The sequence below is a fragment of the Aethalodelphis obliquidens genome, unplaced genomic scaffold (assembly GCF_003676395.1).
Source record: "Aethalodelphis obliquidens isolate GAN/ISIS:26980383/991018 unplaced genomic scaffold, ASM367639v1 scaffold16, whole genome shotgun sequence".
NCBI lineage: Eukaryota > Metazoa > Chordata > Mammalia > Artiodactyla > Delphinidae > Aethalodelphis > Aethalodelphis obliquidens.
The window spans coordinates 17,611,878-17,631,845 of NW_020837960.1; positions in this window are offsets into that span (position 1 = coordinate 17,611,878).

Here is a 19,968-nt window from a genome sequence, read left to right on the forward strand (position 1 = left end):
ATTGCTTCCAGAGCATCCAAAGGAAGCTTCAGGGAGTTGAAAATATGGATTTTTATAGGTAATTTTCCAAGTTTTAAATATCAGTAGCTAATTTCTAATTATTTAAAATTACTATGTGGGCTAATTTATGACCTTTGCCTTAACATTTGTAAGACTGGTTGCCACTGGAAGTGGGATTCTGCTTGGGTGTGACCCTGAGTGCTAGAAATAGGAAGAACGAGTGGAAATTACATAGAAACAGGCCTTGGTCCAAAAGAAGAAAACATTTTCTTATTCGGATAGAAAAAAGATGTAATTCAAAGATAGAATAGCCAGCTCTAAAGGAGTGAGCTGCTCATTTCCAGTGTCAATTGGATGATCTTTCTGCCAGAACAGAGCAAAGGAGATCCAGGCATCAGATGGATGAGATGTTAGACTTTCTATCTCCCTTCCAATCCTGAGCTTCTTTGAATCAAAACCACTGTTTCCTTCATTAAAGTTGCAATTCAAGCTGGATTAGACAGAGTGAGTCTTTTGGTTTTACTTACTGTGTCATACATAGCACACATGTGTGTCTCTTCTATTAATGTAGGATGTTATTGGGATGTCTTTTCCAAAGGAAAATGTTTCTAAGGCTATTTATTACAATTTTATACTTCCTATCTCATGAGCTTGCCTTGCCCTGAGTTGGCCTATGTTTCCTCAAACCCACCCAGCAAGGCTCAACTTGGCTTAGCTGTGTCTCTGCTGGTATTATTTTTTTGTGGAAATAAATGCACACAGACTCTGATAATTTACATATGTTCAGAAGTAGCCATAAGGAGAAACCAACACTTTCCTATACATATAAAAATTGCTATAAATCTGGGGTCTGGAAATGAGTAATTTCTCTTCCTCTGAACACATATATTTGCCACTATTGGTGTTTTCTGCACTCTTGAAAGCATTAACTATAACAATACAACACTGAAACATGTGAACATTTAAGCAAAAATAATTTGGCCAGTTAAACCAGATACATCAGTTAATTCAATGACAAAAATAAGTCAAACGCTTACTTAGCTTTGGCCTCGCATGAAGGCATTCAGAACACCATTGTCTTTTATTTTTGACAGCTGCGTCTGGTCCTCATCTATCCATCTAACACTTTCAGTAGATCTTGACTTCGGTATGAAACTTGCCCAAATCTTCAGATCTACAAAGGACAGATTTTAACCATTATTCTGAAAATGGTTTCCCTTACATAAGTAAATGAAGAAGAATTAAAAAAAAAAAAAAAAAAAAAAAAAGGAAAGACTGTTTTACATTAAACTGCTTATTTTAGCCATGAAGATAAGCCCTAGCTATTCTCAGATGCTGAAATATTCTGGTTTGGAACATCTTTACTGCTTGGTTCTTGGCCTAGAGCCTCATCATGCTATAGAATTTATTTGAATGTTCTGTTTTTCAAATTGTTTGTTTGCAAAGTCTAATCTGGTGTGTGGAACTAGTATTATCATTAAGGATCTTTTATGTTCAAGGCTTGTGCCTGGCATTTAACATGCAGTGTCTCATTTAATCTTCACAATGACCCAGTGGTTGTGAGCACTGTTACTCACATGAGAAAGTAGGGTCAAGGGGTATAAGGATCTGACCTGCTACAAGGGGCTCAGTTCAGCCAGCTCCAAGGTTCATACATTTTCCTCAGTATCACAGAAAAATCATGGGGGAAAGGAGAAGAGAAACCCATCATAAATTTAGGTAATCCAAAGTTAAAATTCATTTCTGAAATCATTTCTGAAACTATCTCCTTGAGTCGTAATTCAGTTGCACATTAAATTAAACTGGAGGGAGACCTGAGTACAGATACCTGTTGATTAACCTTAAAGTAAATCTGTGAGATAGAAAGTCACTAAAGTCCTTGTATAACAGACTGCACTTGCTTCTGGCTTTGACTTTCAACCGTTAGATTGATGATTAGCAAGTAACATAGGGGTCATGTGCCCCCCTCAGCCTTGAGCAAACTTGGGGAGTTTTCTTTCCCTTGATTTACACAACTTGTGTATGTCTTCTCTGGTACACCTACAGTGCTCAAAACCTGCCCACCCTAAGGTCGATATCCTCATTCTGTACTTATTTTCTCCTTGAAGTTTAAACAGTATGTGGAATCAACATTTCCTTTTTTTCTTAGTGCTTTCCACTAAGGAGTTATAGTGAGAGCTGCATTCAGTTCAACTTTCTTTCCCCATTTCTTTCTCTTCCCTGGTTTAGTGTGTTGAAAAAGTCTTTTCATATCAGCATTTATGCAGCATCTAATTTTTTTTCACTCTTATCCAAAGGCACATTTGGATTTACTATTTCACTTGAACAGTTGGTGTTCACTGGCAGCAACAAGAACAAAATTTATAGCAGCAAATGGAAGCTGAACTTGCATGCTGGCTCTGCACCGGAGCACTTTGTGTTTGCCATTTCCTAATTGTGAAAACAATATGTCCAAGGTTTTGCAGTCATCAGCATTCTAACATAACGATTTCCATCTGGTCAAAGGAAGAAATTCAGAACCTCTATCTCCTTGAATTTAACTCCACTCTAATGCAAAGGTAACTGGCTTAGAAGAATGTGGGAAGACAGGAGAAATTCAGATGAAGTATGTTCTGAAAAGTGTCTGTAACATCCACTTATCCATGGAATAATTTTCCTGAAGAACACACGGGTAGGGAGGGAATTTGCCACGATCTTCTTAATGGGAGCAGCTCTAGCTGGAGCAAGATGACAGGATGACTTGGAGGTGAGAGAGCATAGAGAAGGCAGGATGATTTGTGGGGTATTTCAACTGGAGGTAATAAGGAGTCAGAGATCCATAGCGACGAAGCAGTTGGAGAATAATACCGAGGCAATCAAGGCCAACAACATGGTAATCAGAAGCGGTTTAACATCCCATCTCATCCCATCTGGCATTAAGAATTTGGCACCGGTTGTTGAAATATGAACCTCGTGATGGCCCTCACACTCTTCCAGTGACCTCCCTCACTCATTAGTGTGGTGTGGAGCTGAAGCCGAAAGAAATGTAGCATAATATTTCAAATGCTTGGTTTGCATTTTTCCACATTCATTGATTCAACAAATATTTATTAGTCACTACGTTGTGTGTCAGGAATGGCGTTAGGTGCCGAGGTTACGGATCACAGGCAGCTCTTGGCTGTCCGTTATAGATAATTAAATGAGAGACATAAAATACGCATAGAATGGTCATACTGTGAGGTGTTTCAGCTGAAACAACCCACAAGAAAAACTTTTCTACCTATTAATCTTTTTCTTTATACTTTATATTCATCTTTTTCTTCCTGAAATGAGTATGGAAAGGAAATAGGATTCCAGAAATTATCCTACAGTTACGCTTTATTCTATAGAATAAGCACGTTCTTGGCAGGAAGAGGATTCTATCCACGATCTCCCAATTCCTAAACAGCAGCAGCATTGCTAACCATCAACCTCCAGAGTGGAGGCCATAGCCTAGCACATTCAGTGAATAGGTGTCTGCTGGCCAAACAGAGGGAGCTTGAATAGGTCGTTAAAGCCTGTGAAATCACGGCTCCAAAATGATCCTTGAGGGCAGCGGCATAGGGGACAGACCCTGTGAGGTAGTTGCCTGCTTCCCTTCTCAGATACACATCAGTCTGCAGATGGGAAACAACCCAGGTTCTGCCCAGCATATGGCCTTTAATACTGGCAGTAGGGTCCCATGGGTCCTACCCCCTCCACCCACAAACAGAACTGCCAGTCTGTCCCCTGCTTCCCTCATCCCCATGTTCTGTTGGAAATTCAAGCTGCGTGATCCCAAAAGTAAGAGAGGAAAGGGTCAACTACGGTACTTACTGAAGCTACAGAGCCCCAGTTCAATCCATTCTTGCAGAGACTCCTGTAGGAAGAGATGGCAATGAACGCTTACCTGTGAGCCATCCTTCATCCGGAACCACCAAACTCTGACTCCTGTCTCCTGTTGCTACTTCTTCTACCTTGGGTCCCACCAAGCCCAAAGTCTAGGGCTAGAAGCCTTGTCTCATCCACACTAACTTGCCTTGGGCAACCTTGTTTTTTTTTTTTTTTTTTCTGACTTGTCTCTCTCCTCATCCTGGCAGTGAATCCTCTCTGGGATCTCATCTCCCTCTCCTGTTACCCTTCTTTATTAGAGCAACTCCAGTCTATCCAACGTGTTTCAAGAACATTAAACTTGAGAGGGAAGGCAGCTCTGCTGATATGTATTGATACGTGTAACAGGATATAAAAACAAGACTTTTCTGTTGTCTCAGTGTTAGCTGAGGCCCTAGAGATAAGAACAAATGTTGTTAAGTACCCATGTATTCTAAAGAGATGTAACTTGTTCTGGGGTGACCAAAAATTGGCCCAGGAACCCTTAGCCCTTCCTTCAGTCTCAGGTATATATATAAGGGGAGACCTGTCAATTGATGAGGAAAGCAAGGATTTCATCAGAGACAATTTTTAGGCTGTTGAAATATTTCCTCTCCCCTTGCCAGTGTTTCCCTCTCCTCTTAAGCAAGTGAGAGGGGGCTTCAGAAACCCCCTTGCAGAACGGACCTGTGTAGAGTGTATTCGTTTCCTATTGCTGCCGTAACAAATTACCACAAATTTAACAGCTTAAAACAACACATTCATTGCCTCACAGTTCTGTAGGTGAGAAGTCCAGTGGGCTCAGCTGGTTTCTCTGCTTTGTGCTGAAATTCAGGAGGCTCTAGGGGAGAATCTGTTTCCAGGCTCATTCAGGCTGTTGGCCGAACTCAGTTCCATTTGGCTGTTGGACTGAGGTCCCTGTTTCCTTGCTGGTTGTCAGCTGGGGACTGCCCTTGGCTCCCAGGGCCTCTCTCTGGTTCTTGCACAAGGGCCCCTACATCTCAGAGCCAGCCAGAGCACGTGGAATCCTTTCATGCTGCCGTATCTCTCTGACTTCAGCCAGGAGATGTTCTCTGCTTTTAAAGGCTCATGTAATAATACTGAGCCCCTCTGATAACCCAGGATAATCGCCTCATCTTATAGTTCATAACCTTAATCACATCTGCAAAATCCCTGTTGCCATGTAGTGTAAACTGTTCCCAGGTTTCAGGGATTAGGGTGTGGACATCTTTGGGGGGACGTTATTCAGCCTACTACATAGTGAGTGGGACCTGAAAAAGTCAGAGGATGAGAAGCTAAACAGAGCAGCCCATGGCAGCTGAGTGAGAAAGCGGGCAATGATGGAATCAATTGTACTTCCACTGATGATACAGCTTGTTTCCTGTGAGGACTCCAGGGAAGGCATCTGGACTTGGTTCGCCTGGACTGGTGCTTTACCTAAGAGAAGCATCAGGAGCCACAGGTACGCAGAAGAATGAAGTTAGAGAACTACAGGAAGCCAGGGGCTAAGGGGAAGTAGTAGCAGCCAGTTGGAGGAGACACCTGTGCTGGGAAACCACAGTGGGAGCTCCCCAGTGCCCAGGGGAGGTATTTCTGAGGAATGCTAAAGGTGTCTCATGAGAGAAAACCTCAGCCTTCAGATAACGCCACACCCAGATAACTCTCTCGAATGACAACCTTGCCATTCCTTCCCACTGCTGTTCCAGTGCTGGAGGATCCAACGGCAGCGAATGAATCAAGAGGAGTAGGAGACCAAGGTGGGGGGAGAGGTGAGCCTGCCCACGCCACCACTTCATCCATGCTGGCCTCCTGAGGCAGGGCTGAGCTGGAGGAGGGAGGAAACTTCCAACTGAGTGAGCAATTGAAGCTTCTGTATTAGACCGAACTGGAACTTCAACATCTCAAAACACAAAGTATTTGTTAATACCTGAGAGCGACATACAAGTTATGGATCTGCCTAGGATCCCAAAATGGGAAAACAATGTCATCAGTCAGTTGTAACAAAGAATAATGTTGCTTTCTGCTTGCTCTTGTTTAATACACCAGATACATAAATTACCCAGCCCCTCTCTAGCAACCTCTAAGATCTGATTACCAAAACTATCTCAGGGAAAGGACCATGCATCTCCATTAACAGGAACTCAGACCCTTGTTGAGTTAAAATGTTTGGTTACACTTTAATGATTTCAGTTGCAAAGCCAGAATACTGAATTTTTATGTGATATATTATTTATGTGAAATAATGCCTTGTTGCTACTGTATTAAACAAAAATTCTCTGAGAACTGACATTTAAAGAATATTTTAACTAGTCAAGAAGGGCTGACATTGTTTGATCTGTGATCCTTGGGCTACTTTTTTGTGGCATCATGGAACAAGCATTCTAGACTAATTGTTCTAGAATTGGGTCTTCTGCTAACTATATACACATAGGCAGATCATTTCACTTCTGTGAGCTTCAGTGTAAATTGGTTAACAGGAATGTCTGGCCTGTGCATCTCATGGTATTATAGGGAGAATCAAGTGTCATAATGGTCATGAAAACATATTTCTAAATTTTAATCTCTTTCTATATAAAGGTGTTATTAGTAATTGAGGATTTCTATATATTCCATAATAGGTAATACATTTTTAAAGAAATCTAAGATTTTTTAATGGACTATTAATAGTCCATTGTGTAATAGTCTATGCTTAATGGACTATTTCTGAAAGGACACGTAAGAAACTGGTAACAGTAGTTGCCTTCAGGTATAGACTTGAGTGGTGGGGAATAGAGAGACTTATTTTTCACTCTATTCCTTTTTGTACATTTTGAATTAATACCATATGTATACATTATGCGTTCAAACAAATAAAATTTAACAATAATTTGAGATACTTAAGAAAGAAGATATATGTTTATTCTTAATAATAAACTGAGTATAATTGAATCTTTCTGTAAAAGGGCTTTTTAGGGTCTATAATGCTTCAGGATCAAATGAGATGATTTAGTTAATGCAACCAGCACAGAACTTGGCACGTAGTAGGTGTTCAGAAAGTGGTAGTGCCCTTTCTCTTGAGGTCATCCTTATGACTATCAACCTCTGGTGAATTAGCTATACACAAGGACATAGCTCATGGGGTGCTGGGTATTAGAAAGTTTATTGGATTTTACTAGGATGTTGGACACAGATGGTAAGTAGGACTGTCAGAAAGTTGATGAATCATCTGGAAAACTAGTGGGAAAAGGTGAGTGAAGCCAGAAACAGGCCAGAGAGGGCAAGGAACAAACAGGTCTAGAGAAAGGCAACTTCGCTCATTATATCATGTAACCTGCTTTTCAGTTGCTGATGTTTCCAGAATATTAAGTGTATTTTGCAAATTAGAGTTATTCTAATCTTCATGGTATTAAATGGTCATTAAATAACAAATAGCTTGATATCTCATTAGACTGTGGAATTTTTTTTCAAATTTATTATTTTATGATTAGGAGCAGTGAGTCCATAAATCAGAACACTTTATGGGCAGCTGTAACACCTAGCCCTAATGCCAAGACTGAGATTCTGATAGCATAGCTATTAAAAATGAAGACTCCTGAAAGACTGCAATTCCTGCTAACAGGTATGCCCAAAGCAGCCAGACACTATGTCTCCCTTTTTGTTTTAATGTAGCTGCATCGATTCTGCTATCCTGTCACAAAGCAAGAACCCAGAATGACCTTAGGTAGCAGGCAAAAGGAAAACAAAACAAAATTCAGAAAAGCTATCCCGTATAGAAATCACCACTGATGTTAAGGCATTACTGATACTGTTGAGGTGACTGTGGGACAACTTAGAATCTTACTGCTCAGAGTGTGGTTCCCAAACAGCATCATCAGCACCACTGAGGAGCTTGTTCCCAGCGCAGACTCTCAGGCCCTCCCCCTGGACCTTCCAAATCAGAATCTCTTGTTTCACAAGATCCCCAGGCGATTTCTATGAACGTGAACATTTGAGAAGCCTGGATTTGAGTGTATCAATGTGTTTTAGGTGAAAAAGATCCTAACTGAAAGGCAGCATTCGTTTTATCTCAGTAAGGAGAAATAGTCAACTTTGGATTGTTCCATGAGAATAAATAATTAGTAAATAAATTCAGCCAAAAATATAACATGGAGTCACTTTCCAAAGAAAGGCTTTGGGACAGTAGAATCATCTGGGGACCATGGGAATTGAAAGAAGGAAATAGACAGGAAAAGAATAAGCTCAAAGATGGAGGCTATAAGTCTTGGCAAATGATTGAATGTAGAGTCCAGTCTCTCCAAACTGGTGACTAAGAGAATGTGGAGGCTTTTCACTGAAGAAGACAATCAACTAACTAGTGAGATACCAATCAGACAAAGCCCCCATTTATAACCAAGGACATTTAAAACCTAGGACATTTTCTTTACAAGATTGTCTATTCTTTGAATCAGTGATTCTGTTTGACACCAAGCATTGCTTTTACTGCCCCCACCATGGATGCTTGATTTAAAAGACTTCATCTTTCACTCTCCATTTGTTAAGTAAGGATATTTTCCCCACTTTTATTCATAAAAGTGCTATTGACCAGTCTGAGATAATGTGTGTTCCCACTAGGGTTGCTATAATTTCAGCGAAAGCAAAAAAACTTAATAACTTAATTGGTGTATACACTTTCCCATATATGGTTTTGATTGGAAAATAACTCAAGAGTTTACTGAAAGTGTGACTGTGAATAAGAATCTACTGCACACCTGAGTGAAAGTTCCCGGGGCTGTAGGGGAAGGAGAAAAACGGAGGACAACAGTGGGAGCAAAATTAAGAGAAAGTTTTACTGTCTCTGTCATGAGCGCTTCCCATTAAAGAATTCAGTTAAAGGAAACAGGCATGAGCATATATACTTGGGAATGCGCAGACCCGTCCCACTTGTCAACAAACCAAGGAAACAATAGACATCAGCCACCAACTGGTGACTCTTTATTTTGACTCTTGGTAATAATAAATTAATGGAAAAAAAATTCTGAAATATCACTTCCAATGTGGAAGACGCTCATCATTCTAATTGTAGGGGACAAGCTGTAATCTACTACAATGATTCATTTCTCTCGGAAAGTCCCTGTATAATAAGCCAGACTATTAGGACACTAGCCAGCTTTATGTTAAATTTTTGGTGGTTTAAGGAATTTGTTATAACAGATGACAGTTCTGATAGTGGAAATTTGCCTGCATGTAGCCAAAGTCTTGACCTCTTAAATAAATTTTCCGTTGTCAGAAGACGGGATTTTCAGTAAGGTTTTCAATTAACAAAAAGTTAAGACACTTTTTCTTAATGGAGTAACTTTTAAAGGTGTGCTAACTAGATAAAAGAGAGTTCCATGTGGGTAAGTTTAGAGAATAACATAGCAGCTGATATGTGTGGGTGATTATTTGGGTCTCAGCTTGAACAAACAGAACAACTTTTAAAATCTCCGTTCTGTGTGCAAGTCTAGGTGAAGTCATCTCAGATTTGAGTCATGCTTGTGGGTTTCCACGTGTTACAAGGACCAGGCGAATATGCTACCATGGTTCAATATTAATAGGAGTTAATACGTGGTTTATTTAGCAAGTTAAAACTGTTCCACATTAGACGGGACTTTACAGCAGTTTTATAAGAAGAATGGAATGAACTGAGTACAGTCACTTGAATTAGAATATCTTTTATATTCTCTGTGTTCCCACGGAGCTGATCACAAACCTGGAGAAGCATGCTAGAACAAGCAGACCAGAAAATGAAACTCTTCTCATTTTAGCTTTGTGAAGTAGGCACAATTCAAAGTGTTAGCCTCAAGTATCTTTCTGTGCATTTTCTGTTTTATTTTCTTCCTTTCCTTCTTTATAAGTCAGCCAAACTTTGTAAGGTCATTAAAAAAGGGACTTTGGCAAACTTAATGATGAAATCAGGAAAAAATTGGTCTGGAAAGATCCTTTGAGTGAGTCAGATCTAGTGCTGTGTCTCCTGGCACCTGACATCTCAGGACTGTGGGAATCAAATGTGATGATGTGTGTGAGAGCACCACTAAAACACAGCAGGCAAGCATGTCTAAACATATACATCATTATTTTTATGAATATGGCACCAGACTATCTCAGATTAGTAGAAAGTTTTGTTGTTTAAAATAAATTCTATTTCCATATCCACCCTAAACTTATCTATCTACCTCTAATCATATAGGACCATTCCCTCATTCATTCCTTAACAGAGAAGGAGAAGAACTGGTCACAGTCCTCTCTATATAGTGAAACCTACTTAATCTGACAAAAGGAATTTTTTTAAATGAAGAAAAGTAACTCCCTAAAAAAGAAAAAATAAGCTAGAAAAAAGTGAGCAAACAACTGCATGAACCAGGATAGGGAAGCCTTTTCTAAGTAACATTATACCAAAGGCAGGAAACTTAAAAGAAAAGATTCATAGATCGGTTGTATATAAATTTTGCACATTTGCATGTTTAAGGCCACCATAGGAGAAAACAAAACTCAAGTTATAAACTGGGAAAATAATAATATTTGTAACTCATATGGACAGAAAAAAAATTAGGTTATTTATTTGCTATATTTATTGCTATTGTTATATTTGCTGTATTTATTGCTATATTTATTTGTTACTACCAAAATATCACTAAAATGAAAGTAAAAGAATAAAAATAATACAAAATTACAAAGAGAATGAAAGAAGAGCCAATAGCAGCCAAGGGATAGCGACAGATTTTTGAAAGATGGAAAAATCAGCAGAGCTGAACAATCTGAGCGCCAAGTACCTGCAAAAGAAATGAAATGTGAGCCAGTCTCGGCAGAGCAACACTAGGAGGTTCAGGGATGGGAAGTACCAACTAGTGTGGAGGGCAGGGGACTTCCCTGGTGGTCCAGTGCTTAAGAATCCACCTTCCAATGCCGGGGGCACGGGTTCGATCCCTGATCAGGGAACTAAGATCCCACATATTCTGAGGTGCGGCCAAAGGATTAAAAAGTGTGGAAAGGAGAATAATTTACAAGAAAAATGCAGTATCCAGTAGTATGGTCACTGTTTCCAAAACCACTAGAAAAGAAATGCAAATTTAAAAAGAGATCAGGACTTCCCTGGTGGTCCAGTGGTTAAGAGTCTGCGCTTCCACTGCAGAAGGTGCGGGTTTGATCCCTGGTCAGGGAACTAGAATTCCGCATGCCACATGCACCACCCCCCCCCCCCCCCCCCCGCAAAAAAAAAAGAGATCAGTACCGGATGGAAAAGGCTTAAAATACACTATTCAGCATTATATCCCTGACACTCTTCTGGGTCTCCCAGAGAAAGTAACAGATAAAACAGAGTCCCACTGCAGGAATGCAGACCCTCACTACAGGGAGATCAGCAGGTGACTGGGAAAGGTTAGCAGGACCTAGGACTTTCTTTTTCTTTCACTCTTGATTTCCATGAGTTTTCCCTCAGCAGCAAAGCATATCATTTGTCCTCTACTGTGTGACAATGTGGAATATGTCCCAGACCCTGACACCCAATGGGATGAGCCAGACAGGACTGACCTGGCACAACAATAGAGACCCAAAATGATAGTAATGCAGGGTACGGTATGAGTGAGTTTATTCAAGAGGACTCTTTAATGAAAGATAAAAAAAGAAGATAGAACTTATACCTGAGTGGGAGGAGACAGAAAACAAACAAATATTGTTTATGTCAGGTGGTTACAGCTGCTAGTTAAAGAAATAAACAGGGGTTCCTATTTTCTGTGCTGTGGTCATGGAAGGCCTCTTCCTTCAAGTAGAAGAGACCTGAGGAGGTGGGGAGCTTACCCCTCAGTTTTCCGAGAGAAGAACAGTCCAGGCAGAAGGAATAGCAGGTGCAAAGACTCTGAGCAGGGAGAGTGCTTGGCTTGTCCAAGACCGGTAAGTAGGCCCTGGTCACTGGAGCCACAAGATGTGGGAAGGAGTGGTAGGAAATAAAGTCAGAGAAGCGGCCAAGGTCATGTGCATCCTTGTAGACCATGATAAAGACTTTGGTTTTTATTCTGAGTGAGACCAGAAACATTCAGTATTCTGAGGAGAAAAGTGGTGGAATCTGACTTGTATTTGACAAGGATTACTGACTCCTGTGTGGGACATGAATTTGGGGGAGAAAGAACAAAAGTAGGGAGACCAGTTTGGAGACTACTGACACAATCCAGGCAAAATACCATGGTAAGGGGTATAAAGTGGTGAAGGAGGTGAAAGAGGTAAGAAGTGGTCAGATTCTGGATACATTTTCAAGGTTGGGCCAATAGGACATGAAGATGAATTGGATGTGATGTGGGAGAGAAAGACAAGATATTTACAAGATATGGGGCCTGAACAACTGGAAGGATGGAGCTGCCACATATTCAAATAGGAAGACTGTGGGAGGAGTGTCTGTGTTGTTGCAGGATGCAGAATCAAGAGTTGGATCTTGGTCTTACTGAGTTTGAGATGCCTATCAGACATCTGAGGAGAGCTGCTGGTAGTCAGTCTGGAGTTCAGAAGATGAGTCAGGACTAGACAAACCAGTTTGCTCAGCAGCAGCCAGAGGATGCTTATTTTGAGCCATGGCACTGGGTGAGCTTACTCGAGAGTGAGGGTAAATTCAAGGTCTGTACTAGTGGGCACTGAAGCACTTAGAGTTCCTACATGTTAGGAATATAAGGAGGATGTAACTGAGAAGACTGGAAAGGACCAGTCAATAGAATCAAGAGTGAAGGTAGATCCAGCCAGGGAAGGAAAACCAAGAGAGAATGGTGTTCCAAAGGCAAAATTTTAAAAAAAAAAAAAAGGTGTTTTGAGATGGAGGGAGTGAACAATTATGCCAAGAGCTGCTGATTGCCCAGGTAAGATGAGGACCAGGGCTTGAGCACTGGATTGGGCAAATGAAGAGCAGGTTTAGTGCAGTGGTGGGGAAGGAAGCCTGTTCACAGTGGGTTCGAGAAAAATATGAAGGGAAGAAGTAGAAATATAAGTAAAGACAACCGTTTGGAGTTTTGCTGAAAAGAAAATTTTATATTTACAAACAGCACTCATCTCTACAACAGGGGTAGTCTGGACTGACGGCATGTACAGTGTATAAGCTTCAGTCTTGTTAACACAATTCCCAGCGCCCCCATTGGCAATGACTTTGAGTCTCTGCCTGGTGCCAGCAGTGTCCTACCCTGCCTCCAGTGCCTCTAAGTATGAAGTGTATGCAAAGGGAAGCAGCCCGGGGAGGAGGGAATCTGGGTCCCAGCCATAGCTAGCCAGCCACACGGTCTTGGGCAAGTCACACACTACCTCACTAGGCTGTGATTTCCTCTCCTGTCTCTTTTTGCTCTAACCTGCTTTGATTCAGAGGGATGTGCACTGTGTACTAGTTTGCCAGATTCTAGGGAGGGTGAGAGGCTGTACATTACTTCCAATCCAAGGTTTGGTTCTTCCCTCCTTCAGCCAGCAAAGGTCCTGTGGGATGTGGAGAGATGGTCATTGGAGGCAGGGAGTTGCGGCCCTGAGGCTGGACCTCAGCCCCAAGCCCAGGCTGTGACTGCTCCAAACCCAAGGTTTTTAAATGCAAAGAGTTAGCTTTCCATGCAATTCAGAGTAAAAAGTCAGCCTCTATAGCATAATTTAGCATTTTTGTAAGTTTAAAAACAGAAGCCCTCGCACCTAGAGCCGGTGCTTCGCAGCAGAGAAGCCACCACAATGAGAAGCCCACACACCGCAACGAAGAGTAGTAGCTCCCGCTCGCCACAACTAGAGAAAGCCCGCGCACAGCAACGAAGACCCAATGCAGCCATAACTAAATACATAAATAAGTAAATTTATTAAAAAAAAAACAGGTGCTAGTAAATTTAACAAAGAGAAGGAAGGGACGCCAGCAGTGAATCAGAAGCTCTGCTCAAGTCTACTCAGACCTGCTGGTTCAGCAGCTGGAACTGATCTGACTAGATTGAGTTGAACAGTTTGACTCACTTTTTATATTTATTTTTATATATTTTCTGTACTACATCGAGTGGTAGATTTTTTTTTTTTTTCACCAAGTCAAATTATTTTACCAGTTTGGCATGTAGCCTATGAATATTAGCAAGTAACACCAATCATTACGGTCTTTGTCTAGACTTCTTAGTTTTGGATGGTTTGGGTTGGAAATGCATTCCTCTTCTCATTTATTTATCATATATTTTCTAAGCATTTTCTAAACATCAAGTATGTGCTAAGCATTACCTTAGGCCCTGAGGATACAAAGATCAAGAGTGTGTGGTCCCTGACTACAAGAGGCCCATTGTCTTATAGGAGAAGGAACCAAAAAGTGTGGTCAACAAGCAGCCTGATAGCCAATGTGCTTCTCACTCCTGTCCTGTGGCCTGGGATTAGGTGACATGGTCCTGCTGTCCTCCTAGGTGCTTTTAAACTTGTGAGGTCCCAGCCCGGCTCACCCTCCCCAGCTCAGCACTCGTTTTTTTTTTTTGCCTCCTTTTACCATTCCCCTGGGCAAAGTTCCCAACCCTTTCCCTACTCTCCTAACACCGCCACCCACCTTCTCCGAAGACAATCCACCTCTCCAACAGCTTTTCCCAAATCTATGTGGGAATCAGCCAGCATCGTTCTCAGCACTCTCCCCCTCCCTCTTTGTATATAGCAAAGGCTTCCATTTAACTAGAAAGACATGTTTTTTTACTTAAATTTCCCTTGAAAATATAAATTAAGGGTAAAAATTGCATTTTCAAATCACAAAAGTTTTTGCCAAAATCCAAAATGTTTGAAAAAATAGATCAAGAGGCTTTCTTAAAGCATCAGGTTTTCCCATCTGTGGTTAGATTTGTGGATCACATATGAGGCCCTTTCATGCGTGGATGTGATCATTCCAAGAGCCTTCTGGCTGGGTCTTTTATTTCTCCAGGCAGGGGTGGTGCGCCATGGGGGTGGGCTGAGTACCTGTGAGTCTAAGCAGTAGTTCCTAGTGAGGGCTGTGACCTTGAACATGTTCCCTAACTCCCTGGGTCTCAGTAAATGAGGATGACCCCAGCTTAGCCCATAACTGAGCCTGGAGATTTCATGTCTCAGGGCATACTGAGATTCTTGGATGAAACATGGACTCCCCAATTAATCTTTTTCTTATCAGTAATAGAGGAGAGATGGAAGGTTGAATTATCTATATCCTTAATTTTATAGGCAAGTTCAAACACTGAGCTATGTTTTGTAAGACAATGTTTTCAGCACTGTACATTTTGAACATCTGCTGGAGATGCCCAACAATGTGGGGCAAAGTTTCTAGCTGGTAATGGAATGAAGACCTTCCTCTCCTGAGCTATAGAATGAAGGGCTATGTCCTCTAAGGGCAAGGGATTGGTATTATTGCTATGCTGCAGCCTATAACCTTATGAGTTCTGTGGTATTTTTTGTCCTTAATATGTTAATATGTGCTAAGTGTTATCTGAAGGAGAGTAAGTTGTGTGTGTATGTGTGAGCTGTACCTTGGGGTCAAGTTAGACTTTGAACTCAGTGTCAAAGCTGGCCCTGGTCCACTCTGTTCAAGGACCAGGGTTCTTCTCCCCGCTTTGAGACTTCTTAAAATGTAATGTACTTATAAACCACTGGGAATCTTGTTAACATGAAGATTCTCTTTCTGCAGGTCTGTCGTGGGACCTGAGATTCTGCATTTCTAACAAGCTCCCAGGTGAGATGGATGCTGTCTGGCCTGGGACCACACTTCAAGAGCAAGCCTTCAAAATGCACCTGAGGCTGCAGCTATTGGTGGTTCGCAGGACCATACCACCAGCCTTTAAGCAACCGTGGCCACAGGTACACTTCTCAGGAGATGGGAAGAAGGTAGTCCTTGGGTAGGAAAGGAATCACATTAGCCTGGGCTTTGGGAAAAAGGAAAAAGAAAAACAGGAAAATGCAGCTTTTTCCAATTACAGATAAGAAACTAGTTGTTTTAAAGAGAAATGAGAAATGTAATAGACTAAAATCGCAGTACCCTATGTAAATTCTAGGAAATATTGGTCCTATGGGATGTTAACAGGAGTTGTGTGCAAAAGCAGCTTCTATGCTCAAATGAGTTCTAGAATCTAGAATGTAAACACCGGGTTAAACAAAGTTTAATAGGTTTTCTTACCGCAGAACTTTTCAGAGGCTTTTATAAGTAAATGTGCCTTGTAGATCTCCAAGAAGGACATAAAGCATGCAACATTCTCCAAAAGTGTTTTCCAAGGAAACCGCTAATTTTTTTTCAGGGAGGCTAATAGGACTAAATCTCCGTGGAATGCTCTTTGGGAAAGGGTAGCAAAACACGTGCCCAGAGTCAAGTGCATCGACTGTCTCACTTCTTCCTTCACCTGCCCTAGAGATTACAAAATGGAAAAGTGGTTGTTTTCTCAGATTCATTTGCTGATAACTTAGCCATTTTTTAGTACGCTCATGGATCCACAAACATCTTACCATTATTTTTTTTGTTTTTAACAAATGTCACATAGTTTTTACAAGAGTCAGGGCTGAAATGTAAAAATCATGACATCTGTTCATCTCCACATTATATCAAGACTGAAAGGTATTCTTTCCCCACTGTTTCCTCTCATTGCTAATAGAAGGGTGGAGGGTGGGAGTAGAAGAAAGGTAAGTAGAAGAGTATTTAAAACGGTAAGAGGAGGGCATTGATTTCATTGCATATCGTCTGTAATTAGGGAAGCCTAGAAGGCTTGATTTGGTTAAACAGGTTTGAGTAAGCTTTAGAATTTCTCTTTGACATTCAAGAGTTTGTCTGGGTGGATAGCAGGAAAATATAGGATAATTAGACATGGAGGTCGATGCCTCCTCCAGATTTTGCTGAGAGGTCTGCATCCTGGTGAGTATTTAGTTGCCCATAAAAGTCAAGACACTTTCTGAAAGTGAAGCAGGCAACTGGAATTTCTGTATTTCTGTTGCAAGCAGGCAGGAGAAGCATTTCACGTCGTTATAGCCACAAACCAGTATGCAGAGAGGGCATCCAGTTCACTGAATGGCTGCATCCTCAACCAAAATTCTCTTAATAATCTTTGGGGAAAATTCGATCCAAGGGATGGAGCAAATGAAGTGGGGTGTGTGTGTGTGTGTGTGTGTGTGTGTGTGTGTGTGTGTGTGTGTCTGAAGTGGTAGATGGCTGGAATTGGAGATGAGTATATTTATGAATTAAATAAAATAATAAATACTGTACTTAAAAATAGTAAAAGTGGAAAATCATCCCTCCCCAGTGATAGCATTTTCCTCCCCACTGGGGAGGTGTTGGACATATCAGAGCTGGCAGGGTAGGGCCTGCATTGTTGGAGTTGCTAAGGCGACGGCCTCACTGGCCAGAGATCAAGCCCAGGCAAGCTCACAGTTCAGCGTCTTATGAGCTCTTTCTTATTCTAAAATATTGCAGTGATAATTGCTAAGAATCATAAACAGACGAAAGGAAGGTTATCTGTGTTTGTCTTTTCTTCCTGCTTAGCCCCTTTCTTCACATAATGCCCTTTCCCTAATTGTCTGCACAACTTAACACCAGTTACTCCCAAGTACAAAGCCAATGTCCATTTTCCAGAATGAAGAAAAAAAACAGGTTTGCCAACTTGAACATATAAACCTTTAGGCATCTAAGTGAAATAGTTAAAAATCTACTTACAATATTTAACTTATTAATTTCCACATATGTGTATGAATTGCATAAAACTGAAAAGAAAATTATATTCACTCAATTTGGAAATATTGCTCCACTCTGACATTTCATGAAGCAATGTGATTCAAATGTGTCATGTGTATCTTGGCTGTCGTGAGTGTGCCATCATTAGAAATCCTGTTTGATCTTTTAACAGTCTTCCCAAACACGCTATCTTCTCTGACACCCAAGTTTGACAACACAGTCATTTTTAAATCCAGATGTGATGCTATCACATGAAATTTTATCCCATACCATAAGTACCCATTTCCACAATATTAGGACAGACTTTTCTTTCTGTAATTCATCATTTATGGGTTAGTGATCTCTGTGATGTGACCACTTACTGTATTGCCTTTTAAAAAAACATGTCTACAATGACATACAATACTTGAAAGGATGAAGTTGACCACCTAAAGGAAAGATGATTACACTCTGTTAAATGTCTCTGACTCGTTTTTATTAATTTCAACTTAATTCTATTAGATGACCTAACAAAATAATTTTAGTAACAACAATAGCTGACACTTCCTGAGCCCTTAGCATTTGCCAGGCGTTGTTTAACCAAGTTATGCACAGTAACTTATGTAAGGGTCTCAGAGGGTGGAAGATGAGGTTTCCTGAGCAGATACAGCTGTGGACCAAGTGAAAATGTCACCCACTCTGAGTGTGGAAAGCATCACCCACAAATCATACAGAATGGTTTCCACTTATATGTGCATTACTGCTGTTTAATCACCTGGTTACCACACACACACACACACACACACACACACACACACACAGAAAATGGCCACCCTCTCCTTTCCCCACAGGGAAATACGAAGACAAGATCTTAACAGCATGCCTTGTTTTAGTTTAGTGGTTCTCAACCATGTCTGCACATTAGAATCATCTGAGAAGCTTTTAAAAAACACTGATGATGCCCAGGCTTCACCCCAAAACAAATAGAGCAGAATCTCTGGGATGGAGTCAGAGCATCAGAAGTCTTTAAAGCACCACAGCTGATTCTAATTTATAGCCAGATAAAGAACCAAAGTTTTAAATTAATAAACATAAACCGAAGGCCCTCATATCTCTACCTAGATAAAGAAAATAGTCTCATATCTCTGTCTAGGAAGTTGGGAAGTACTCACTATACTCTTTCAGTATTCTGAAGATTTTCAACAGTTCTGCGTTATATGAATGCCTGGTTGCACTTTGTTTCCCTTTCTGTGCTTCCATCCTTCCTTGGCCCCATCCTTTAAAATACCCACCTCACCTGTGCACTTAGAACATACCAAGTTCTCCTGGACTAATAGCGCCACCCAGAGACTGGTACAGGGAATTTATCTCCCCACCAGCTCCTTCCCACTCACCAGGGGGTACACTCCCAATTCAACTCTGTACCCTGCTTGCCTACACTCACACACACAGATCTTCCAGTCTTCAGTTGATAACACTAGAGACATTCTCCTTCTGATATAGCAACTTTGCTTCCACATTATTATTCTAATAAAGCCCACATAACAAAGTAATAATAACTTCCTTTTTGACCTTATATCATACATTGTACCAGGCATTATACATAGCTATCATTTATGCCTGACAACAAACCTAAGAAAGACTCATTTTGCAGATAAGGACTCTAAAGTTTGGAGAGAAAAAGTAACCTGCTCAAGATCACCCAGGTAGCAAGTAGTGGATCTGGGGATCAAATTCTGATATATCTGACTGGAAGTTCTGAACTTGACCATTACCATAAGCTCCAGCTTCACTGACATGTAACTTGTACAATTGCACAGGGCCCTGTGCTCAGAGGACATCATGCTCAGTTTAGTGCTCTCCATCGCTGTCTTGAAATTCTTATTAATTTCTGAACAAGGAACCCCACATTTTCATTTTGCACTGGGCCCCACAAATTAGGTAGCCAGTCCTATTCCCCAGGCTATGTCGAAAATTAATAAAGGCCAGTCACTCCATTTCCTTTGGTAACCAAAACATACTCAAAACATGGCCAATTTAGGGGGAAAAAATAACATTTAAAACAAATCTGTGAACTTGAAGATAGATCAAAATTACCCAATCTAAAGAACAGAGGGGGAAAAGATAAAAGAAGAGGAAGGAGAAGATGAAGAACAACAGAACAACAGCAACAATGTCTCAGGGACCTGTGGTCCAAATCAAAAGTTCCAGCATATATGTCACTGGAATTCCATAAGGATAGAAAAGAATGGGATAAAACAATTATCTGAAGAAACAATGTGCAAAAATTCTAAACTTTGGTGAAAGATACACATTTACAAATAAAAGAAGTTCAATAAACTCCAGCCAGGATTAACATAAAGAATATTACACCTCTGTCTACATGAGATAAGCTTTACATCTAAAGACACAAGTAGACTGAAAGTAAGTGGATAGGAAAATATATTCCATGCAAACAGTAAACCTAAGAAAGCTGGAGTAGCTATGTTAAT